General features: G+C 39.6%; 1 pseudogene; it reads right to left on the bottom strand.

Moving 5' to 3' along the window:
* Positions 1-26,358, bottom strand: part of LOC149191413 (developmentally-regulated G protein 3-like) — a 52,716-nt pseudogene extending 26,358 nt beyond the window's left edge.
* Between the last annotated feature and the right edge of the window lie 702 nt (positions 26,359-27,060).

Below are 27,060 nucleotides of genomic sequence, written 5' to 3'. Positions count from 1 at the left end.
TGGAAGCATTACATTTTGGGGAAGGAAACGATCATCCACACAGACCACCGACCCCTGCAGTTCATACAGACCTAAGGGAAATTGCAGAATGATCGCCATCAGAAGTGGTCCACATACCTGCAACAGTTCCATTTGAATATCAAGTATAAGAAGGGCAGCACCAATAATGTCGCAGATTGCCTCAGTCGACCACCGATCATGGCATTAACCACCGTGCTCAACTCTTGTGGGCACGAGACTTCTGATTGGCCACTGCTCTACAAAAGTGACCCGGAATTCGGCCACACATACCAGACACTCTTGGAGGGTCAACATGTTCAAGATTTTCACCTCTAGGACGACCTGTTATGCCACCTGGGTCACCTTTGTGTTCCTTCGAGCAAGCGTGCCAAGATGATCTGGGAAGCACACTACAGTCGGGCTGTTGGGCATTTTGGGGTTGAAAAAACGGTGGCTGTACTGCAGAAATATTTCTATTGGCCGAATCTTCGACAGGATGTCGGGAAGTACATCAGATCATGCACTGCTTGCGCCATTGCCAAACCGACCATCAAGAAGCAAGGCCTCTATACCCCGCTACCTACCCCTAGTCAACCTTGGGAATCCATCTCCATGGATTACATGTCAGGCCTCCCTTCCACTAGGCATGGAAATGACTGTGTTTTTGTGGTCGTCGACAGGTTCTCGAAGATGGCCATTATGGCGGCCTGCAAGAAGAATATCACAGTAGAAGCCACTGTTAAACTCTTCTTTGAACGAGTATGGGTACACTTTGGGATCCCACAGTCTATCATTTCAGATCGGGACAACAGGTTCCTCAGTACATTTTGGTCTAGCCTTTGGTCGATGCTGGACACCAAACTCACTAAGTCCACAGCCTTCCATCCTCAAACTGATGGCCAGACTGAGGTCGTCAACAGGATGATCGTACACATTCTATGCATGTACAACTCAAAGCATCCACGCACATGGGATGAGAGCCTTCCCTATGTTCAACACAGCTACAACCGGGCTCTCCACAGCTCGACTGGCCACAACCCTTTTCAGGTGGGATTGGGATTCTAGCTACTATGTCCCATTGATGTGGCCATGCCATTTGCAGCTACTCACGCAGATTCTGCTCATGCCCAGTCTGAAACAGATAAGGCAAACTGCTTCATTGAGCACATCCAACATATTCGCCAGCAGGTCCATGACATTCTGGAGAAATCAAATGCCAAGTACAAGCAACGACATGATCAACATCGGGTGCTACACAAGTTTCGAGTGGGCGACAAAGTCTAGTTGCATTTGCAAAAGGAACGCCTTACCGGAGCCTATCGGAAACTCAGACCACTCCGATATGGCCCTTACACCATTACCAAGGCTGTGGGAGAGAATGCATTTGAGCTCAGCATTCCCCCATTCCTTGGCCTGCACCCGGTGTTCAATGTCGACTGCCTTTGGCCATACTTTCCACCATTACTAGACACGTCCGACATTGCAGAACAACTCACACCCACAGAGTTAAATCCAGCTTGCATGGAACAAGCTGCAACTGATCGGATCATGGACACACAGATCAAGCACACTCGCCAGCAGAATATCCAACTGTATCGAGTTGTCAAAGCAGGACAACTCCTTCACCAGGGCAAGTGGCTCACCAAGGACCAAGTGCAGCAGAAGTTCCCTCATCTCATGGAGGAACTCAACGCAATGGGGACCATTGCTTCCTAAGGGGGGAGGAATGATCTAGGTGGATATTGGTGGCCAACCGCTAATTCCACTTGGATCCCCTCTAATGCTTCTTACAGTTTTTTTCAGTTTCCTTAATTATAGCACAATTTACTATTTTTAGCAGTTTTTCGGGTCCTAAACTTCCGGAGCCGTTTTGAGGCCCTAAACGACGTTTTTTGGGAAATCCACCGCCAGCGATTTTTCTGATAAAAATCATATTTTTCGTCGTAGTCCTCGGAGAGATCTTTCCAACGGGCTATCATGCACGTCAAACGGAGATAGTACGACCAATTCGGACCCCGGGAAGTTGATGTATCAACTTACCCAAAAACGGGGCCCACAATTTGGCGTTTCATCTTCTAGGGTTAGGTTTTGGAATGTGAAGGGTTTTCCATTGTTTCTCAACAATAAATAGGCCTTCGAGCCTCATTGTAAGACAGTTCAGAGGCATGTAGCCACCACATCTCTTCTCAGAGATAAGCTACCATCGCCCCAGCTGGTTTATTTCCATTTCTGTTTGTAAGCATATTTCAGTATTTTACAGTAATGAATTGAGGTATTATTTCCGCTGCATATCTGTCTTTATGGTTATCTCTGTATTTTATTGCGTTCCTGTTTAAATCCGGATCACCTTCAATGTTTGGGCTCATTAAACTCTATTATGTCCTTGAATGTCTATGGAAATACACTGAGATACCTCTGAATTTTCACCTTCTCCTTGATGTAAGGAACATACATCAAAATCTCCAAGATTTGTTGGTGTATTCATCAGCTATCAACTTCCCTAATTTGTGCTCATATAATTCTTTGACCTTGTTGTCATTGTACCTTTTAGATAATTATTTCTTTTAGAAATATCTCTCAAACCTTTTCCAGGATATATATTTCTCTATGACATTCTTGACATTTCTTAGGTCTTCCCACCAAATATCAACTTTACCATTCAAGCTGAAAATGGATACTCTTTCCTTCATATGCTTAGAATAATCATGAGCTCTAAAGTTCTTATTCATTCCTAACAACCATGATTCTACTTCCTCAGCCTTCGTCACCTCTCCATCAAAATAAAGTGAATTTTCCTTCTTAAATTATTTTGGCGTTAAATATTTATATTTCCTTTCTTGCTAGTAATACCTATTAGTTTCAATACTAGACTAATGCTCCTGACTGCCTATCCTCCTCTCTAGAGTACTTAGTGTAGTTTCACCTCTCATTGTATCTTCACTTATCTACTTATGCCTTTTATTATATTTGTTTCCTTTTGTGCCATCAAACTCAATTCATGCTTTCCAAGTCCTGATGGAATCTTTCTATACTTATACTATGCTATGTAGCTAGCATCTATATCTTGCTACTTTATTCTTTTCAAATATGATAGGCTTCATAGTATGACTACATTTACTTCTACCTATTTTTCCTAAGCTTTGAAAATCTTCTCATTGTCATTCCTAAAACTTCTTCACTCATATCTGAAACTTCTAAGGGTTTTATCTAGTCAAGGGAGTCTTCCTCTCTCCTCTTTCCCATTGACTCTTCTTCATGACCATGTTGAGATCTATCAGTGTTGTATTGCACCATTTTGATGCTCATCCCTTTACCTTCTTGAAATTATTTGGCGTCTTCTTATCTGTTGTTACACACAAATAAATATTAGCCAACCAAAATGAAATTAAACATATTTAACCATCACCTTGGCTCATTTTCATAAGCATGTTGATGTGAGACTATCTGTAAAACCAAATTTCAGGTTATTATTCCTATTAGAAAGAAACTAACATATCAAAATATGCCATTCTTCTCATTTCATGATTATGATATTAATACATGCATATAACACAACCATAAAGAAAAATGAAACAACCAACACACATTTGCATACAACAACCAATCATCTTTAAACACAACAAAGTGTGGTGATACCACACTATGAAAAAGATCATTTTTTTTCTCCCAAGGGTCCAGTGTAGAACCTTAGCTCTAAGATAACATCACTTTGTGATAAAGCTATAGACATTTGTCTTCCTAGGCCATTTCAACCTGAGTTCTAAAATTGGGTACTCTAATACCACTCTATAATGCTCCCTCACACACCCTTAGACCATATAGGAAGATGGGAGGTGTCACATTTAACTAACCAAACCCCCAAGGTCTCATTATGGAAATGGGGTTACAAAATTTCCTTACTTCCCAAGGTTAGTAGGATTAACCTTAGATGGCACCAATGCAACAAGCTTGTCAAATGCTTTTCGATAATGTAAACTTCACCTCAATTCAATTCTTGGATTGAAAGTTATTCCCTCATGAAAATTTACCAATTAGGAAGTGTCACATGGCACTCCACGTGGCCAATAGATTTACCACCGTACAGTTTAAATCTTGGTCCAATTGCTTGATATTGACCAATAGTATGAATTAAAGCAGGACCCCCTACCTCTTGACAGTTAATGAAATCCATTTCTAGCACTTTCCATGCTAGTTAATGGATAACACCTCCATTGCACCTTCTGTTATTTGCACCTATAGCTGAGGATGAGTCAACAAACTCGATGCTAGACAAAAGATGTAGATTGAAACTTTCCCATCCTGAAATGGCAAATTTGATGCCACACTTGTAACACCCTCCTCCCACATTTGCCCAAGTAACTAACCAATAGGGGTAAACATGTGACGAGAGGCTACTATGATCTGATTCAATCTCCTAGGTCACCTTAAGGAAGTGGAATCGACAAAACAAAAACAAAATGACGATGCACACATCCAACAAAACCCCCAGGAGCCACCCCACCTTTCCAGGTGACCAATGCTTGAGTAAACTTAACAGTTCAAGGACCTAGAGCCCCAATCACTCCCTTGCCAAGCCCTCCAAGTGAGTGAGGGTCCTAGTGGCTCCCATGAGCCTTCCCAAGTGTGAAGGTAGCCATTTTATGCTAGTTCTATGCCAACAACTGTGTGATTTAAGGCTAAATTCTAGGGATAGGACCCAATCACTGACAAGAACTTCATGGAATTCACAAAAATAAAAAGAAACATAGCGGCAATGATGCCAATGCAATTTTTTAAACAAGGACTTGATTGGATCTCTATCAACGATGACAGACATTTCGTCAAACATATCAAAATTATGCATTCTACAGGTTTAAACAATAGATATGAGCATAGGGGTCAAAAATCAAAACATGATGACAACCATACATTTTCATTGTCATAAAACACATTCATAAAGAACATATAAACAACAAAAATAATGAGGATACAACAACCATAAATTCCACATATAATCCAATACATTTGCTCATAAAATACCAAGAAAAGAAACTCTTATTAATGAACGCAAAAGCCAACCTGGTATGGGACTACCACGTTCCACCCAATCGTAGATTGGAAGAGCCAAGTCTCTCTTTAGCCAATCAACCTCGTGCCACATTCCAAGCATGAATGTGGGACTCAAACCAAAAGAACCAATCAGGGCTTCCCGAGGCTGAAACACTTCACCCTCATCAATAGAATTAGGCTTTACTGTAATCCTCACCGGATCACTAGGCCATAAACAAGCATGGATTCCACCGAATTTATCCACCTACACCGTGAGGAATTTTCCTATCTCCTACTCTCTATGTTTTACTGCAATCCACAACGCGATCCAAGGATCACTAGGACATAATCAAAACACCATCCTCCAGGCTTTACCGTATATCTCGCCATTCACCGATAAGGATTCCTAGGCCTGATAAAGGGAAACCACATATAGGCTTTAATGTATATCCCACCATTCACTGGTTGAGGATTCCTAGGCCCACTAAGGCACACAATACCTGACTTTGTCACAACACACCATACGGTTCAAGGCTCACTAGGCTAGTGGCTTTACTGCAATCCACAGTCTGGTTCAGGGATCACTAGGTGATGTGTTCTTTCATTCAGAGATCTACCTCACTCAACTTTGAATCCATTTGACAATCTTGCTCAACCAAAACATGAGAACCCCATCTCTCCATGGCTATTTGAAAATGGCAAGGCAAGGATGAAGAACACTGTCACACCTGGAAAAACTCATGCCCATGACAGAAAGAGAACCAAGAACACACATGCATAACCATGCATTCCAAATCTAGCAAGGAAATCACATGCAAATCGATACCTACAAGTAAACTCGTTGTAGCTACTTGATCCAAATCTTCCTTGCTTGATATTTTATTCCTCTTTTCCTTCTTTGCCTTTCTTGATCCAATGCTGAAGTTCTCCAAGAAAACTCTAAGTGTCCAAAAGTGTGTGAGAGAGAGAATAGAGAGAGAGCTCCTAAAGTTGAACTAACCAAAGGTTACAAAGTGATCCTCATAAGCCTTTTTATCAGCGAGGCCTCTATTTTCTTCATTTCCATTATTTTCCTTCATTTTCCTCCTCACATGCAACCTATGACCTTTCACCTTCCTTTTCTCCTAATTTCCATTATTTTCATAAATAAATTGCCAAAAATGCCATTTTTCCTTTCCAAATCCTTTTCCATTGCCTTTTCCAATTCCCTTAGCCATAATAAACCAAATGAACACCCACACTAGGATGTTTTTCCCAACAGTCAGCTTGGAATAAGTGTCCCATAACTGTGGCTATTATTTTTCCTTTATTAACTTTTATTATATGGAATTTTCACTAGGGCTGTTACAAAACTCCCCCCTTGGGGGAACACCATCCTCAGTGTTCAACGACACCTATAACCAATGAGATTGTTGAAAAAAAGCATACTACCATGGAGCTTTATGACTTAGCTCATTGGAGTATTCAAAATGATCAATCTACCGAGGATCAAACCAACATGACAACATAACAACATGACACCTATATCGCTTACTGGAGCTTTATAACACAACTCCTGGAGGTATTTATATCCATATACATATGTACATATACCAAAACACCACCAACACATATACCCAAAACATATACCAAAAAATATATCAAGGACATTTTCTCAACCGATGAATAAAGAAGGATACTTGGCCCGCATCTGATCCACCATCTCACATGTTGCTTCATTGGGCCCAAAGTTCTTCCACTACAATTTAAATTTCTTGATTTATTTGTTTTGGAGCATGAGCACCTTTTTCTGCAATATACACTAATGTTCTGACTGAAATTATCCATATGGGTCCACCTACAATACAAACCAGTTAATCACATGATCAACATCTTTAACATATTAAGCAATGACACATGTAAAACGTCATGGAATTTCATTGTTGGATGTTGTGCAAGTCAATAGGATACTGGTCCAATCTTTTCAAGGATATGGAAAGGTACACAAAACCAAGGTGCCAACTAGGCACATCACCCAATCTGCAATGAGCTATTCTTCGGATTGATACACAAGTACACCTGTTCCCCAACCTGAAACTCCTTAAACAACATGTTCCGATATGCATGTCTTTTTTGTCTGTCATGTGCTGCCTTTAGATTCATTTTGATCACCTACATTTCCTATTCCATTTCTTCTAATATATCCAATCCAATCAACACTATGTTCACTGAATCACTCCAACTGATGGGAGTATTGAACTCCACCCATAGAGTGCCTCAAACGGACTCATCCTTAAAGACTCCTGGTACCCATTGTTGTAAGAAAAATCTACTAGTGGAAGATACTCTTCCCACTTTCATTATTGATGCATCACATACATCCTCAACATATCCTCCAATATCTTATTGACACTCTTTTTCTATCCATCTGTCTATGGATGATAAGCTATGCTGAAGGCCAAATCTATGCCCAAACCTATAAACAAATCCTTCCAAAACTTGGAAGTGAAATTTGCATCCCTGTCTGACAAAATATTATTTGAAAAACCATGCAATATGACCATATCTTTGATGAACACATGTGCCATGTCACTAGCTAAATACATAGTCTTCACTGAATGAAGTGTGCTACCATAGTCAAACTGTCCACCACCACCATGATATAATCATGTTATCTAGATGTCCTCAGAAAACCTGTGATGAAATCCATGGAAATGACCTCCTATTTCCATTCTGGAATTGAAATTAGATGTAGTAGTCCACCTGGATGCCTACACTTCACCTTTATTTTCTAACAGTCCAAACATCTAGACACAAACTCTACCGCATCCTTCTTCAGATTCGGCCAATAGTAAAACTTATTTACTATTGTCACTGTCTTTTTGTAGCCTAGGTGACCTGAATAAATTTTCACATGAAACTCCCTCAAGATAATCTTCTTGAGTTCACTACTATGTGGCACATTACCCTGTCCCTAAATATGATCAAGCCATCTTCTGAGAGATGATAGTCCACATCTTGTGCACCTGTACCTGTACCTATACATGTACTCTTCTATAACCTGTGCATAAGCTCTCTATACTTGTCATCCTACTGAATTGCCTATAAAATATGATCATGTAAGTTTGTTGCATAAGAACTCATAGCTACAATGTGATTTACCTTTATCCACCTACCGAGAGCATCCGCAACCCTGTTCTCTTTACCCTTGATATACCTAATCTCAAATTCAAAATCAATGATCATGGTCAACCATATAGCTTGTCTGGCATTCAGATTTAGCTGGTCAAACAAGTATCTCAACCCACTATGATCACTCATCAATACAAACCTCTTGCCAAGAATATGGTTCCTCCACATCTTCAACGCATGAATGATCGCTACCAACTCAAGATAATCTGTCAGATAGTTTTGCTCATGCTCATTCAATTTCTGTGACTTATAACATACCACCTATCCTTCATGTATGAGAACTCCACCAAGTCCTCTCTTGCAAGAATTTGTGCATACTACAAACTCTTTGCTTGGGTATGCAATCTTTAACAATGGAGCGTTTGTCAACAATTGCTTTAATTGCTTGAAAATTTTTGCACATTCCTCTATCCATTCAAATTTCTTACCTTTCCTCTGCAATGACGTAATAGGATGTGAAATCCGAGAGATTTTCCTGATGAACCTCCTATAATATCCTGCTAGCCCCATGAATTATCTTACCTCATCCACATTTCTAGGAGCTTCCCACTCCATGATAACTCTTATCTTATCTAGATATTTTACTATGCCTTCCTTAGAGACCACATGTCCCAAGTAATGTACCTTTGTCTGAAAGAATATGCATTTACTGATCTTAGCATACAACTAATGTTATCTCAACAATCTCAACACTACTACTAAATGCTCGACATGCTCTTCCCCATTCTTAGAATATATCAAAATGTCATCAATGAATACAATAACAAACTTGTCCAGATAAGGATGCAACACATTATTCATCAAGCACATGAAGGTAGTTGGGAAGTTACCCAAACCAAATGGAACCACAAAAAACTCATAATGCCCATACTTGGCTTGGAAAGTTGTCTTGTAAATGTCCTCTTCCTTGATTCGTACCTGATGATATATGGATCTCAAATCAATATTTGAGAACATGATTGATCCCTTTAGCTGATCAAATAAGTCATCAATCCTTGGAAATGGGTACTTGTTCTTGATGGTCACCTTGTTCAACTTCCTGTAATCAATGCATAACCAGAGAGTACCATATTTCTTCTTCACAAACAATACTGGTGCACCCCAAGATGATACACTTGGCCTAATGTATTCCTTGTCAATAATTTCCTTCAACTGCAAGTTCAATTCTACTAGCTTTGGAGTGCTCATTATGTATGGTGCCTTTGATGTTGGTGCTACTCTTGGTACCAACTCAATATAAAACTCTACTTCCATATGAGGCAACAACTCTAAAATCTCTACTGGAAACACATCCTAAAACTTTTGCAAGATTGGGTACCTACTCAATATCTCTGCATCCTCATCCTCCTTACCTTTATCATTAGAAATGTGTACTATAAATAACACACACCCTTTTCTGCGACTGCGTTTGGCATGCATAACTATCACCATTCTCATTGATGATTCTTTCTTCTTACCCTACAAGAGTCTTTGTTCCCCATTGTCATCTAGGCTCTCAATAGCCTTGTCATAACAATCCACCTTGTTCCTATGAAGATACCACCAGTCCATACCCAAAAACATACTATATGATCCCAACATTAATACATTAAAACGTGATTATGTATACATACCATTCAACTCAAATGCACAAGCTCTTACCCAATGATGAACTCACTTCTTTGTACCTCTAGCCAATTGCACTAACCAAGACTTTGCATGTACTTCCTTATTCAAACCAAACTTATACACCAGGTCAGGACTAATATAATTATAATTAGATCTAGGGTAAATCAAAATAGAAACAACTTGATCACAAAGCTCACCATCCATCTCAATGATAGATGCCTAATGATCTTCCTTCCTATTATCCAACGTTGCATAGATACATGGAACTCTCTACCCAACATCCCCAACAGTCTGTGCCTCCTGTGCACTATAGATCTGATGCCTACCACCCTGGTTCTATGGAAAATTCCTCTTAAGATGCTCCTTACCACATGTCCAACACTCCAACCATCCTGTACCATCACCTCTATTCTAATGTTGTGACCCATGTCCCTGTCTAGCTGGATTGAACTTCTTATGCGGTGAAAAATTTTCTTTCTCTTTTGCATTCTAAGGCCTTGTTCTTTTCAGCTAAAATTTATCTTTACTTTTATCTTTCCCTTTCATCCTTGCTAAGATTCATTCTTACACTTTGACTGCTTATAATAGTGTTTCAATTTCCCAATAAATTCCTCAAGCGACCGAGGCTCACCATACTCAATCTGATCTCTAAATGCTAATGACAATCTACTAAAAATTATCTAAAATTTAGCCTTCTCATCCTTAAGATATGGTACATACCTCAATAGATCCAGGAACTTAGTTGTATACTCCTCATTTGTCATCGTTCCCATTTTTAGCTCCTATAATTCCTTGGCTTTGCTATCATAATACTTTTCTGACAAGTAATTCTTTCTAAAGAGTCTCTTGAATTCATGCCAAATCAACTCCTTTGTCCTGATGTCTCTGATCCGTTTTAGATCTTCCCACCATATGTTTTCTTTACCTTTCGGGTTGAACATAACTATTCTAGCCTTCATAGTCTCTGTATACTTATGCAGTTCAAAGAACTTATTCATACCAAGTAACCAAGCCTTTGCACTGTAAGTCTTCTTCAATGCTCCATCAAAAGTCGATGGGTTCACTTTCATAGACTCATCCAATAAGTATCCCATATCACTCCTCCTATAAGGGTGATAATGATGACGATCATAGGTCCTATCAGAACCAGAACTATAATAGTACATGTGTCCATCACCTCTCCTATTCGGAGTATCCAATAATCTACAATTTCTGATCATGACATCTCTATTTGACCTGTCACCACCATGATACCTACTTCCATATGCCCCATTAGTCCTATTCTCTTGTCCATAGTTGATCTGGAGTGATCCCTGTCTCTACAAGTCTAACAAACTCTAAAGTATTACTGCATTAACTTCTTCTTGTTTCTCTCGTGCCTGCATGATTTTGTCATTATCTACTTTGCAACTCCTTATTTCTTCATTCAAACTCCTCAATGTGGCTTCTAATTCATAAGAGTTCCCAACACCACACTGCTCATCTAACTCATAGGGAGAATCTTTGTAGTCTACCATCTTGCTAGTCATATTGATCTATTCCTGCAAGGCACACTATGTCAGCTAAACCAAATCATAAAAAAACCAATGTACCTTAGTATAACTTGGGGAGGATATATCCTCTGTAATATTGATCAGATTAGCACAATACATGTATAAAGTAATCTTAAAAACATGTAGATATTATCCTAACCATAGTCCAGTCATCAATGCATGACCATATTAACCAAACATCATGACCTTATGCATGACAACTACACCCATATCAATGTATGCATAACAACATATGTATGACATGCACACATACACCTTACATACAAACACTGACATGAATATCCAGTGAATAACCGACATAAAGTCATGATAAACACATCCAACAACAATGCCATTAACTTTTCACGTGGAAACACCACTGAAACCATAACCAACACCATGTATATACAATGAATACATAGAACACAAACATGAGAACACATATGCAACTAACATGAATGCATGACCAACTCACCACCCATCTAGTCCAAGGGGTGAACCATGCTCTGATACCACTCTGTAATGCTCTCCTCCCACATCTACCCAAGTAACTGACCAAATGGGGTAAACCTGTGACGAGAGGCTACTATGATCTGATTCAACCTCCTAGGTCACCTAAAGGAAGTGGAACTGACAAAACAAAACCAAACTGACCATCCACACATCCAAAAAAACCTCCAGGAGCTACCACACCTTTCCAAGTGACTAACCCCTGAGTAAAATCAACAGTTCAAGGACCTAGAGCCCCAATCTCTCCCTTGCCAAGCCCTCCAAGCAACTGAGGGTCCTAGTCGCTCCCATTAGCTTGCCTAAGTGTGGTTGTAGCCTTTTTCTACTAGTGTTATGGCAATGAATGCAAGATTTAAGGCTAAATTCCAAGGCTAGGACCCAGTCACTGCCTAGAACTTCATGGAATTCACATAAATGAAAAGAAACATAGAGACAATGATGCCAATGCAAATTCTTAAACAAGGAATAGAATGGACCCCTACTAGCCATGATAGACATTTTGTGAAACATATCACAATTATGCATTCTACATGTTTAAAAAATAGATCTAAGCATAAGGGTCTCATACTTATCTAAGAATTACTAAGAAGCATTGGTGCCTTATCACATTAACTACATTATCATCTATTAGGTCATATATTCATTTCTCATTCATTCACAAATCAAAACATGATGACAACCATACATTTTCATTGTCATAAAACATATTCATAACCATCATATAAACAAAAATAATAATGAGGATACAACAACCATAAATACCGCATATAATCCAATACATTTTTTCATATAATACCAAGGAAAGAAACTCTTATCAATGAATGCAAAAGCCAAACCCGTATGGGACTACCAAATTTCACCTGACCGTAGATTGGTTGAGCCAAATCTCCCTTTAGCCAATCACCCCCATGCCATATTCCCAGCATGAATGTGGAACTCAAACCAAAAGAACCAATTAGGGATTCCTGAGGCTAAACCACTTCACCCTCATCAATAGAATCTGGCTTTACTGTAATCCTCACTGGATCACTAGGCCATAAACAAGCATGGATGGTACTGTATTTCTCCACCTACATCGTGAGGAATTTTCCTCTCTCTTAGTCTCTAGGATTTACCGCAGTCAATAGTCCAATCTAAGGATAACTAGTCCATAATTGAGACATCACCCTCCATGATTTATCGTATATCCTATCATTCATCAGCAAGGATTCCTAGGCTTGATCAAGGAAAACAACCTCTAAGATTTACCGTATATCCCGCCATTCACCGGTCGAGGATTCCTAGGCCCACCAAGACACAAAATATTTGGCTTTACCACATCCCAAAGTCTAGTTCAGGGGTCACTAGGACAATGGCTTTACCACAATCCATAGTTTGGTTCAGGGATCACTAGGCCATGAGTTCTTTCATTTAGAGATCCACTTCACTCAGCTTTGAATCCATCTAACAATCCAACTCAACCAAAACATGAGAACCTCATCTCACCATGGATATCAAGAAATGGAAAGGCAAGGCTGAAGAACACTGTCACACCTGGAAAAACCCATGCCCATGACAGAAAGAGAACAAAACACACACATGCGAACCATGCATTCCAAATCTAGCAAGGAAATCACACATGGAAATCAATAACTGCAAGTAAACCCGTTGTAGTTCCTTTGATCTTGCTTTTCCTTGCTTGATATTTACTTCCTCTTTTCCTTCTTTGCCTTTCTTGATCCAATGCTGAAATTCTCCAAGAAAACTCTAAGTGTCCAAGAGTGTGTGAGAGAGAGAATAGAGAGAGAGCTCCCAAAACTGAAATGACCAATGGTTACAAACTGGTCCTTAGAAGCCTTTTCATCAATGAGGCCTCTACTTTCTTCATTTTCCTCCTCACATGCAACCTGTGACCTTTCACCTTCCTTTTCTCCCATTTTCCATTACTTTCATAAATATATTGCCAAAAATGCCATTTTGCCTTTCCAAAGCATTTGCTATTACCTTTGCCAATTTCCTTAGACATAATATACCAAATGAACATCCACACTAGGATGTTTTTCCCAACATTTAGCTTGGAATAAGTTTCCCATAACCATGGCTATTATTTTTCCTTTATTAACTTTTATTCATGGAATTTTCACCAGGGGTGTTACAACACTCTCAACTACCCACACAAAGAGACAAGGGTGGACCTTAAAATTCTTCCCTTGGTCACGGTCCAAGATGACATGGTGTGTCATGTGGCACCACATGATATCCATGTGTTAATGTAGATTCCACATCATCTGGATCCATGTCACCCCACCTTGACAATGTTTTGCTGACACCACACTAATGTCAGGGTGGTGTCACCTTGCCACATGTCGCACTGACAATATGCCATGTCAATATTATTTCCATTCCATCTAGTCCACGTCCTCTAGACTCCTCATGTCGCATCCAGATAGAACTACCTAGCATTCATGGCATCTTCTACCTCAGCCAGATTTAGGGTCCCACAGGGTCATGCCCCTTTGTGAACTTTATACTTCCCCATTCATAGATGGGAGAGATTTTTGTTGCACTCTCTATTAACCATGTTTGAGTCCAAAATAACTCAATCTAGGCCAATGCTAAATGGATGGCACCACATGAATTTACCCATTATCTAATGTTGATCCTTGGTGTCATGCTTTTTGTTTACCACACCCAATCCAAAGGGGGTTATGACTTTGGTGATGATGACGATACAATTTTAAGATCTAACCACTCAAATTAATGTTAAACCTTTATCATAGTGGTTAACGTTTTCCCCAATCCACATACACAGTTACTTCATCAGTATTCCTATTTAGAATTTTAAGGGTTTCATAGACTTTTCCCAAGCCTTCCTCTAAGACCTAGTGTTGTGCATAACATTAGAGTTCCATAGGGATAAAACCATTACCCCCACACAAATCATTCAAAGCATTACACACATCTTTACTACAAAAGATAAACTATCAATGTGCCTATTGACGAACCTGAGAAAGCTTACCGTGTCTAACAATGATATGTAATCTCAAGCATAGACACAACATAGCATGTGAGAGAGTAGATTCCACACAACATCATAAAATCTACTAGCAAAACATGCATTACAACATAAAGATAATCGATAGTCTCAATTAGTTAAATATCCATTGCTATGCCAAACAATTGAATCCCACACATTGTAGTAGTTAACTGTGCACATTAAGTAATCATACAAGGCTATATAAATAACTCCTCATCTCATGGAAGTATAAATAACCACATGGACCTGTAATCCCTCATAATCATGAGAACATTCACATAAGCATCTTATTATAACAACCAAAAATAGCTCATTCCTCCATTAAAGCACTATTACATGCATTGCCACAACACATTAGCATTGCATCCACATAGTAACACATGTATAAGTGAATATACTTATATGATTAATTTAGATGAATGGCAACTAAGGGAGGGAATTCAACTCTCCACCCAACCACAAGCCAACTACGCTTCAACCTTTCTTACAACTGACAACCCTTGACCTGGATTCAGGGACTAATGAGTCAAGTGCTCAAGGTAGTTTACCCCATTATAATTCAACCAGATCACGTGGGAATCCAGAGCATGTAATGTCTCCACCCAATCAAAAATTTAGGAAATCCAAAGACACAATGCTCCACCCAACAATCACTTCAGGGAATCTAGAGCACATAGTTCCCCACCCAAAAATCACTACAAGAATCTAGAGTCCATGGTGTCTCCAACCAATTCACACTATAGGAATCTTAAGCTCACAATGCTTCCATCTACCATCTTATGTTAATCCAAAGAACAACATGACTCCACCTATTGGGTTTCATGGGAATCCAAAGCACACACTTAGGGTCTCCACATGTAAAAACACCATAAGAAGTTCCGAAGTGTACAATGTCTCCACTTGATACACAAGAGCATAGAGCACATCATGGCTCTACCTTCTCCACACGACAATATTCTCTTTACACCATGCTCCTCAACATGTGCCCAATCCTTGCTAATACAATGAGATTTTGGCCTTTTCTTTAGAAATTTCTCACACAATTCCACTCGTGCATCCCAACATGTCCATTATCTTGGTATGCTTCCTACATACCATGCCTCTCACACATCATCTCCGATCAGAACTTTTGCTTCCCTTCCTTTCCTTGCATGTTGACCACACCAACATGTTCCATGTGATTATGGACTGTATAGGATTGTCCTTTGTTATGGAAACCCATACATTCTTTAATTCTTGCACCAACAAGGTTAATCATTTCTATAGGGATATAGGTGATAAAAATTAATGCAGTGGTTTGGGTTTACTCTCAAATTCTCCTCCTCAGGCCTTTGAATCCATGTCCACTACTCCAACCCAGTCATTGTGTTACATTTCCACAATATTTATATGAATTAAAATTCATAATGACATTTACAAGAGGGGTAACAAGAGGGCTGTCACAAAGGAAAAGTAAGATAACAAACATATAATTTCTATACTAAGCTATGTTTCCCGAAAGTTATTCTCCCTGATATTGCTTCATGTTTCTATCTTAAGCTTTCTCTTACTAAAGTTATTCTCCTCAATATTGCTTCAAGTTCCAATTCAATGGATGAGTTTATAGTCATTTGTCCCTTGAACTATTGAAGAGTACTTATATACACATGATTGATTTTTATGCTTGCACCGAAATCCTAATATACTTGGGAATGTTTGGGTTTCTTTGAATTACTCTCAAACTCAGCACTTTGGCTATATGCATGTGCCTATGTGGGATGATAGCTACACATCACTATCGTTTTAGTGTCAAGATAATTTAACAATGGTATGCTTATAAGTGAATTTTGACACAAGGTCACATTCCCATAATTTACTAGCTAGCAATTCCATGATTTGCTTTATATTTTGTGGTAATTGTTGGAAATAAATAACCATATGGTGGCCTATTTAGATCAAGCAATCAAGATTATTTTAACCCCTTATTTTCCATTGATATGCTTATTGAATGAGGTTGGCATGTTGCTTGGAAGATAAAGGTTTTAAAGAATTTTGTGAGCTATTATGTATGTTTTGAGCGCTAGTTGGCTAGATGTTTATATGAAATGCATGCAAAGTTATGCTAAAATTATTTAGCGTGCATTATGGTTACTACACATTTTCTTGGTGGCACTAAGAATATGGTTCAATAGTTGTTAGTGTGGATTTTAGTTTGGTAAGAATGTTTGCTATCTATTAAGCTAAGCTACATTCACATATTTATCACTGAGAGTGTTTCCTAATTTCTTGTTGATGGGGTCATTGCTCATGGTTTGAACTTGTACATGATTGGCAGTCCACATTTCATGGTTTTTTTTAGATTCAACAATTATTCTCAAATGTATGATAATATGCCCAAATTGCACGTACACTGTTTTTATGGTTTTTGGGCATGTCATTGACTTAGTATTCAATGAAGGGTCCACACTCACACTATTTAAGACATAGTAAAATGAAAATCATGGTTGGAGAAGGAAATAAGGGCCAACACTGATTTGATTTTAAAATTTATTGTGTTGAGTTGCAAGGTTTTGAGTTGAATGTGACTTCACAAATCCCGGTACAACAATATGTGTTCCCCAAGCTCCATACCACCTCAAGTAGTATATGAATGTTGTTGGCAAGACCTTCCCTTTCCTTTTTGACCCCACAAGAATATTTTCCATTCCATGTACAAATATAACTACCATAGTGTTTAGCTGAACCTATATTATTACATGAAACATATGTATTATTTGGCTATGTATGGTTCCATGTGAATCTATGCATGTTGAATGATCGTAGGGAGAAAACCATGGATGAAGCTTCATGTAGGGACATAATTTATGTAAACAATATTTATTATGTAGACCTATATCACAAGAAGTTTTGAATGTTTCCATCTAGGAATTAGCATGAGAATTTGATGTTTGATGTGCTAGAATAATATTTTGATCTATAAAAGAACTTTATTTATGGGCGTGTTGAATTTTGTTAACAATAAATTGTTGAATTTGTGAAATATTAGGTAGACACATTGATCTATCAAATTGTTCCCTCCCCAATGTTTATTCATGCCTTCGTAACTGTTAAAACATTAAATTTTCTATATTTTAGATATTTCTATGACAAAATATGACTATCTTATTTGAATTAAACCCATGAAAAATTATCGAATCCTAAGTGTTCATGAAAACATTCCTTAACCAAATAACATTTCTAATTTACTCTCATTATTATCTACTTCTTAATATCAAGGTTAGATATATAATTATTCAAAATTGAGAATACGAATTAATTGCTTTAATATTGGGACTTTTTTATAGTAAATTCTTGAACTTTTGAAATATTGGGTAGACACATTCATCTATCAAATTGTATGCTCCCCAAAGTTGACTCATACCTTCATAAAAGTGTTAAAACATGAACTTTTCTATCTTAAATATAGGTCTACCATAAAATATGATTATCTTATTGATCCAGGTGGATATTGGTGGCCACCCGCCAAGTCCATTTGGACCCACACTGTTGTTTCTTTCAGCTTTTTAGTTTCCTTAATTGTAGCACAATTTACTATTTTTAGCAGCGTTTCGGGTCCTAAACTTCCGGAGCCGTTTTGAGGCCCTAAATGACATTTTTTGGGAAAACTGGGAGCAAAATTGGTCGGTGGACCGATGTTGCTCTTCCCAAAGTTGTAGTTCTCAGATAGATCTTTCTAACAAGATATTGTATGCGTCAAATGGAGATCGTATGCCAAAGTTACGGCCCCGGGAATTTGATGTACCAATTTACCCAAACGGGGCCCATAGTTTGGCGTTTCATCTTCTAGGGTTAGGTTTTTGGATGTTTAGGGTTTGCCATTATTTCTCAACAATAAATAAGCCTTTGCGCCTCATTGTAACATAGTTTAGAGGCATGTAGCTGCCACATCTCTTCTTAGAGATAAGCTACCATCGACCTAGCTAGTTTATTTCCGTTTCTCTTTGTAAGCATATTTCAGTGTTTTATGGTAATGAAATGAAGTATTATTTCTGTTGCATCTCTATATGTATGGTTACATCTGTAATTTGTTGTGTTCCTGTTTAAATATGGATCAATGGTATTAGAGCAGTCTGCTCTTTCTCTGTTTTTCTTTGCATGTCCCCAACGAGGTTGGGATATAAGGAGTTAGGGCTTGAACTGGTCGAACCTTTGCAAGACCAGCCTCACAAATCCCCATGGCGGATGAAAATAAAGATGAGGGGGCAGGAGATCCTATCAAAATCTTGCTCAAAGAGGCCCTCGAGTGACAAAGGAATGTGATGATGGACAACGTCACCCAGATCCTTCAGCGGCTACCCAAGGGCGATACATCTACTTCCAACAGCTACTCTGGAAGTTCCACACCCTTTAAGGTACAAGTTAACTTTGACATTCCCATATTTGAGGGTCAAATAGATGCAAACATCGTAGATAAATGGTTAAATCTGCTAGAAAGGTATTTTTTGTTCATGATTTTTCCGATCAAGAAAAGATTACTTTCGCTCTTCTCAAAGTTGCCCCCACATCAAGGACTGGTGGGAAACCTACTGCGAGCAGAAGGATGAAAGTACAACCTCACTATTTTCAGCTGCACCCACCTGGAATTCATTCTGGACTGCCATCAAGGAGCAGTACTGTCGTGTCAGAAGCTATGAGGATCAATACATAACATGGACCACGCTACGGCAGGGAAGGGAGCAAGACGTGTTAGAGTTTACCAATATTTTCCATACCCTTCACACAAAGTTGGGTATCAAGGATTCAGAGCATCATTTAGTACTCAAATACCATAGCTGCCTCCAAAGGTACATCTAGGAAGAAATAGAATTCCTGAACATCTCCTCGCTCAGAAAGGCATATCGATATGTTGTCAAGATCAAGAAAAAGTTTAAACATAAGAAGCTAGACTTTGGATCTATGAATCTGAAGCAAGGTAAATGTGCACCCAAACCGTAGAACAAAGGACAAAGCCAAGGTGGGGCGGCCCAAGACAACCTGCCAAAGATTCAAACAAAGAACAACACCACGAAGCCGAAAAAAGGACATGGGAAAGTGGTGTGAGTTCCATAAGAGCTCCACTCACAACACAAGTGAGTGTCGGGCCAAGCAGTCACTGGTGGCCGAGATAAAGGTTTCAGAATCAAATGCATGTTCTAACTCTGAGTCAGAACCCAACAAGGGGAATGATAAAGGGAAGCAGATTATTAATGCGGAGCCCAATGCCACCATTGCCACCATGAAGATCCAGAAGGAGGAACCCGAAGATCTAGAGGAGGAGGAGTGTCTCTTCCACTCCCAGATGTGGGTAAATGGATCCTTGCTATAGTTCATTGTCGAAAATAGGAGCCAAAAGAACCTCATTTCAGCAGAGGTCATGAAGTGGCTAGGCTTACTGACCACAACACATCCACAACCATACACCATTGGGTGGCTTCACTAAGGACAGGATCTTCACGTGAGCCAACAGTGTCACCTTCCATACAACATCAAGCCCTTCACAGATGAGGTATTGTGTGAAATTTCTCCCCTTGAATTTTGTGATGTATTATTAGGAAAACCATACTTGTGGAAGCGACATGCTGTGTATGAATCAAGGCCCCATGCTGTTATTATTACTTTGGGAAATAAGTTGTATAGGATACTGGAGGTAGCACCGCCTACTGCCATCTCTTTGGTTACTGTAAAACAATGTAGTAAGCTCATTTCCAAAACCAGATTCTTGATGATACGCCCTCAAGGAAAGAAGAAGATGGTGGCCATGACCTCCAAATAGGGGCCCTCCGCACGAAAACTACAGATGGACAAGGTCGCGGAGGAGTACGAGGACATCTTCACCTCCCCCGCAGGGGTTCCTCTGCACTATCAGGTCAAGCACTCCATCGATCTGACCCCAGTTGTGTCGCTGCCCAATGGACCAATCTATCAGTGCTTTATTATGGAGAACGATGAAATGAAGAGGTAGATTTAGGAGCTACTACAAAAAGGTCACATTCGTTCGAGTTCATTGCCCTATGGGAGCTCGATCGTGTTGGTACAAAAAAAGGATGGAACTTGGAGACTCTGTATTAACTATCGGGTGCTGAACAAGATCATTGTCCATAATAGGTACCCAATCCCATGGATTGGTGACCTCCTGGACCAACTGAAGGGGGAAAATATTTCATCAAGATCGATTTGAAGTCATGATATCACCAGGTACCAATCGAACCCTCCGATGTGTGGAAAATTGCCTTCAAAGCCAAGGAGGGCCTTTTCAAATGGTTGGTTATGCCTTTCAGATTGATGATTGCTCTTGCAACCTTTATGAGGCTAATGGATGACATCTTATGGCCATTTTCCAACTCATATGTAGTGGTATACTTGGATGACATCCCGATCTTCAGCCATAGTTGGGAAGAGCACCTCCACCATATCCGACAGATTCTCCAAACACTACAGCGACACAAGTTATGTGCCAATTTGGAGAAATACACTTTTGGCATGACCCAAGTTTAGTATCTGGGATACATTATTGATGAACAGGGGGTGCATGTGGATCCAGCCAAGATCCAAGTCATTCAGGATTGGGCATCTCCAACCACTTTGACAGAGCTCCACAACTTTCTAGGTCTTGCCAACTTCTACCGCAGGTTCGTGTTGGGATTTTCTCATATAACTTGGCCCTTGAGTCAAGTCACGAAGGGAGGAGAGAAAGAAAAATTCTTTTGGTCTGAATCTCAACATAAGGCATTCACAGAGTTGAAAGATCGCCTCTGCTTGGCACTAGTGCTCGCATTACCAGACTTGGAACAACCATTTGAGGTCGAGACATATGCCTATGACTATGCTATTGGGGCAATCCTTACTCAACACGGGCATCCGGTGGCATATCATAGTAAGACACTTTCAGACACAGTCTAGAAGTATCCCACTTATGAAAAAAAGATGTATTCCATTGTGTAGGCCTGCCGACAATGGAAGCATTACATTTTGGGGAAGGAAACGGTCATCCACACAGACCACCAACCCCTGCAGTTCATAGAGACCCAAGGGAAATTGCAGAATGATCGCCATTAGAAGTGATCCACATACCTGCAGTAGTTCCATTTGAATATAAAGTATAACAAGGGAAGCACCAATAATGTTGCAGATTGCCTTAGTCGACCACCGATCATGGCGATAGCCATAGTGCTCAACTATTGTGGGCACGAGACTTCTAATTGGTCACTTCTCTACAAAAGCAACCCAGAATTAGGCCACACATACCAGACACTCCTGGAGGGTCAGCATGTTGCTGATTTTCACCTCCACGATGCCCTGTTATGCCACTTGGGTCACCTTTGTGTTCCTTCAAGTGAGCATGCCAAGATGATTTGGGAAGCACACTACAGTTGGGCTGCTAGGCATTTCAGAGTCGAGAAAATGGTGGTAGTACTGTAGAAGTATTTCTATTAGCCGAATCTTTGACAGGATGTTGGGAAGTACATCAGATCATGCACTGCTTGCGCTATTGCCAAACCAATCCTCAAGAAGCAAGGGATCTATACCCCACTGTCTACCCCTCGTCGACCTTGGGAATCCATCTCCATGGATTACATGTCGGGCCTTCCTTCCACTAAGCATGGAAACGACTGTGTTTTTGTGGTCGTCGACAGGTTCTCGAAGATGGCCATTATGGCAGCCTGCAAGAAGAATATCACAGCAGAAGCCACTGCTAAACTCTTCTTTGAATGAGTGTGGGTACACTTTGGGATCCCATAGTGTATCATATTATATCGGGACAACAAGTTCCTCAATACATTTTGGTCCAGTCTCTGGTCGATGCTGGACACCAAACTCACTAAGTCCACAACCTTCCATCCTCAAACTGATGACCAGACAGAGGTTGTCAATAGGATGATCATACACATTCTGTGCATGTACAACTCAAAATATCCATGCACATGGGATGAGAGCCTCCCCTATGTTCAGCACAGCCACAACTGGGCTCTCCACAGCTCGACTGGCCACAACCCTTTTCAGGTGGGCTTGGTATTCCAGCCACTATGTCCCATTGATGTCGCCATGCCAGTTGTAGCTACTCACGCAGATTCGGCTCATGTCCAGTCCAAAACAGATAAGGAAAACAAATTCATTAAGCACATCCAACATATTCGCCAGCAAGTCCATGACATTATGGAGAAATCAAATGCCAAGTACAAGCAGCGACATGATCAACATCGGGTGCCACATAAGTTTCAGGTGGGAGACAAAGTCTGGTTGCATTTACAAAAGGAACACCTTATTGGAGCCTATCGGAAACTCAGACCACTCCAATATGGTCCTTACACCATTACCAAGGCTGTAGGAGACAATTCATTTGAGGTCAACATTCCCCCATTCCTCGGCCTACACCCAGTGTTTAATATGGACTGCCTTCGGCCATACTTTCCACCATTACTAGACACATCTAACATTGTAGGACAACTCACACCCACAGAGTTAAATCCAGATTGCATGGAAGAAACTGAAACTAATCGGATCATGGACACACATATCAAGCACACTCGCCAACAGAATATTCAACTGTATCAAGTTGTCAAAGCAGCCCAAATCCTTCACTAGGGCAAGTGGCTCACCAGGGACCAAGTTCAGCAGAAGTTTCCTAATCTCATGGATGAAATCAACACAATGGGGACCATTGCTTCCTAAGGGGGGAGGCATGATCCAGGTGGATATTGGTGGCCACCCTCCATGTCCACTTTGACCCCCACCATTTTTTCTTTCAGATTTTCAGTTTCCTTAATTGTAGCACGGTTTACTATTTTTAGCATTTTTTCGGGTCCTAAAATTTCGGAGCCGTTTTGAGGCCTTAAACGATGTTTTTTGGGGAAAATTGGGACATGGGTCCATGGATTGATGTTGCTCTTCCCAAAGTTGTAGTTCTTAGATAGATATTTCTAGCAAGATATTGTGCGCGTCAAACGAAGAGCATATGCCAAAGTTACGACCCCGGGAAGTTGATGTACCAATTACCCAAATGAGGCCCACAATTTGGTGTTTCATCTTCTAGGGTTAAGTTTTTGAATGTTTAGGGTTTTCCATATTTTCTCAACAATAAATAGGCCTTCGATCCTCATTGTAACATAGTTCAGAGGCATGTAGCTGCCACATCTCTTCTCAGAGATAAGTTACCATCACCCTAGCTAGTTTATTTCCATTTCTGTTTATAAGCATATTTCAATATTTTATAGTAATGAAATGAAGTATTATTTCTATTGCATCTCTATATGTACGGTTATATCTGTAATTTTTTGTGTTCTTGTTTAAATCCAGATCACTTATCTACAACAAAACATGCCATTAGTGCCAGAAATAGCACCGAAAATTAGTGTATTTGAGCCTACAAATTAGGTTCAATTGGCGGCACAAAACCTGACATTACAATGCATTTTGACATGGGCACCAGAAATAGTGTTGAGAACTATTTCTTCCATTCTTGCTTCCATTGTTGTGTCAATTTGTACTTCTAGCTTTTCTCCGAGTTGTGCTTCCTATTTTGCTTCTAGTATGACATTGAAAATAACTTCTTTTTTGGCTTCCTAATTTATGCCAAGTTATGATTCCATTATAACATCATTTATTGCTTCAAGTTTTGCTTCCAATATGGAATCTCTTGTTGCATCTAGTTCTACTTCCATTATGCCATATTCTTTAGCTTCTAATATGGCTTCCATTACAATGTCTTTTGTTGCTTCTAATATTGCTTCCATTATTACTTCTTGGTTTGCTACTTGAATGGATTCTTTGTTTGCTTCTTAGAGAACACTAATTTTGGCTTCTAATATTGCTTCCATTATTACTTATTTTTTTCTATATGAATTGATTATGTTTTTTCTTCTCAGGTAACACCAAGTTTGGATATCAATATTGCTTCCATTATTACTTCTTTGTTTGCTACCTAAATTGCTTCTTTTTTTGCTTCTTAGGTAACACCAAGTTTTGCTTCCAAGATTGCTTCTGGTGTGCTTCTAGTTTGGATTCCATTTTTGCTTCCTTTTATTCTTCCATAATTTATCCTTGCTATCCTCATGGTTTGCTTCCTTTTAGTTACAAGGTTTGCTTCATGTTTAACAACTGGGTTTGCTTCTTTTTTAGGTCTAGGGTTTTCTTCCTTTTAGTGTTGGGATTTTCTTCTTAATTAGCCTCCAATTTTGCTTCCTGTTAAGCAACCAATTTAGCTTCCTATTTAGAGCCAGTAATAGCTCCAAGTATGGCTTCCAATTTAATGTTGAATTTTACTTCCATTTTAGAGCCACATTATGCTTCCATTTTAATAGCTCATGATGCTTCATTTATAACTTATAATTACTAATTCAATATTTTTTCTTTAAATCAAATTAGTTAAGTATATCATGCCTCTTAATGTTAGTATGAAAATTATTAGCAAATGTACCAAAAATGCTAGACTTAAGTCATTGGTGACAAGTGACCCTATCAACAATGTGTGATTTCTTATGCTTCAAATCTGCAATAATAAAATGAGAAAACACTACAGTAAAAAGAGATATGTGATCCAAAATAGTAACAAAAATAGATATCCCAATGTAATAACCCCATATGGAAAGACTTTTAAAATGAAAAATCTTTATTAATAACACTTGGTGAAGGAGATCTACAAAAAGGGTCTACAAATCCCCCTCCATGGGATGGGTCCTTTGATGTCCTTGTGCTTCAACGATATATTCTCTCTCTCAATATGTAAAAAACCCAAAACAAATAATGGAACTCAAGTGGGAGCTCAGATGTGAGAAGACAATAAGGGTGATGATGATAATGATCATGGTGAAAAATGAATGGGAAACCCTCTTATTTACAATAAATTATTGGGTTGATCTCGAAAATAGAAAATAATAAAATAATATTGACCAAATCAAGATCTAATTGTTAGGAATACTTTATTATATTTTTTGGAGAGGGAAAAGCTATTCAAAAAGGTCAAATATCTTCTTTTTTTCGTTAATCTTGGCAGGTCCATTCCATTTTCTATTATATAATAAACAAGTTTACACCACACAGATTAACCAAGTGGCCTCAACTTGCCCCGAGGGGAAACCAAGTCTGTTGGCCATCGGTCAGTGTTATAAGCCATCCAAAAACAGAATTGTTTCAGTCTTTCTAGCCAGGCTAGATACGTCTCTATCTCATGTCCAGACACTACATAACTGTAAAAACTAGCATTTGCAACATAAAAATTAAAAGCTAATGGCATGAACCAAAATTATGCGTGGGAGGAGTCTAGTCCTTATTTTCCTTTGAGGTAGATGCGACAGGAGCAGGATCTTTAGTAGTAGCCCTTGACATACCATATAGATCCAGAATGCAAGGGATGTGGCGATCGATTCTGTCCATCCTGACATCCTGTTTGTGCAGCTGGAAGAGAATTTTCTCCATGTATTTCTTGTAATTCAGCAGGCCTTGGACTGTCACCACCATCCCCACATAAATCTGCTCCATCGCCTTACCAAGGAGACTTTTCATTAACCAGTACAAGTAAAGTGTTTGCTTAAACTGTGTGATTCTCCCTCAAGTATTCCCTAGATCTGAAACAAGATTCCTCCAATTGTCCATCTCTTCCTCTATCTCACTTTCTTGCTTTACCTCCTCTTCCCATTCTTCCATCAACGTTTGAATACCAACATCTGTCCATTCATGGTATGTCACTGCTGCTTCATCGATCAGATGCTCTATTGATTTACGACCCCTATGAGTTTCTGACTTGATCAGCCCCTTGTTTGTCTGGGGGGTCGGGCCTCTCCTACCGCGCCCACGTCCTCTCGCTGCTCGGGCCATGACCTGTTTAGCAGAACACTGTTGACACCCAGAAGAAGTTAGATTCAAATTCAGGCTTTTCTTAACACACCACCTTGCCCAAGCATGATTTTCCTCTCCTCCATACCTCACCGCGTATGTACAGGGGTGGCCCAAAGCCTGCAGATCCTAGAGGGGGGTTTTTGACTCTTACCCTGAGGCCCGTCATTGTTCCCTTCCCCCTTACTATGGATTATATACCGGTCATCCCGCTCTGTCTCAAGCCGAACCCACAGGCCCTTCTTGAATCTGGCAGGACGCCTGTAGTGGTTCCATATTCTTTCTCCCTTGGCCCAAAGAGAAATGGCTTTGCCTCAGGTCCCTCTGGCAATGTTTCCACACAGGGTT

This window comes from Pinus tabuliformis, chromosome 2_2 (assembly GCF_031772625.1).
Source record: "Pinus tabuliformis cultivar Carrire ecotype Pingquan chromosome 2_2, CPIR1, whole genome shotgun sequence".
NCBI lineage: Eukaryota > Viridiplantae > Streptophyta > Pinopsida > Pinales > Pinaceae > Pinus > Pinus tabuliformis.
This window is presented reverse-complemented; position numbering and strand designations above follow the sequence as displayed.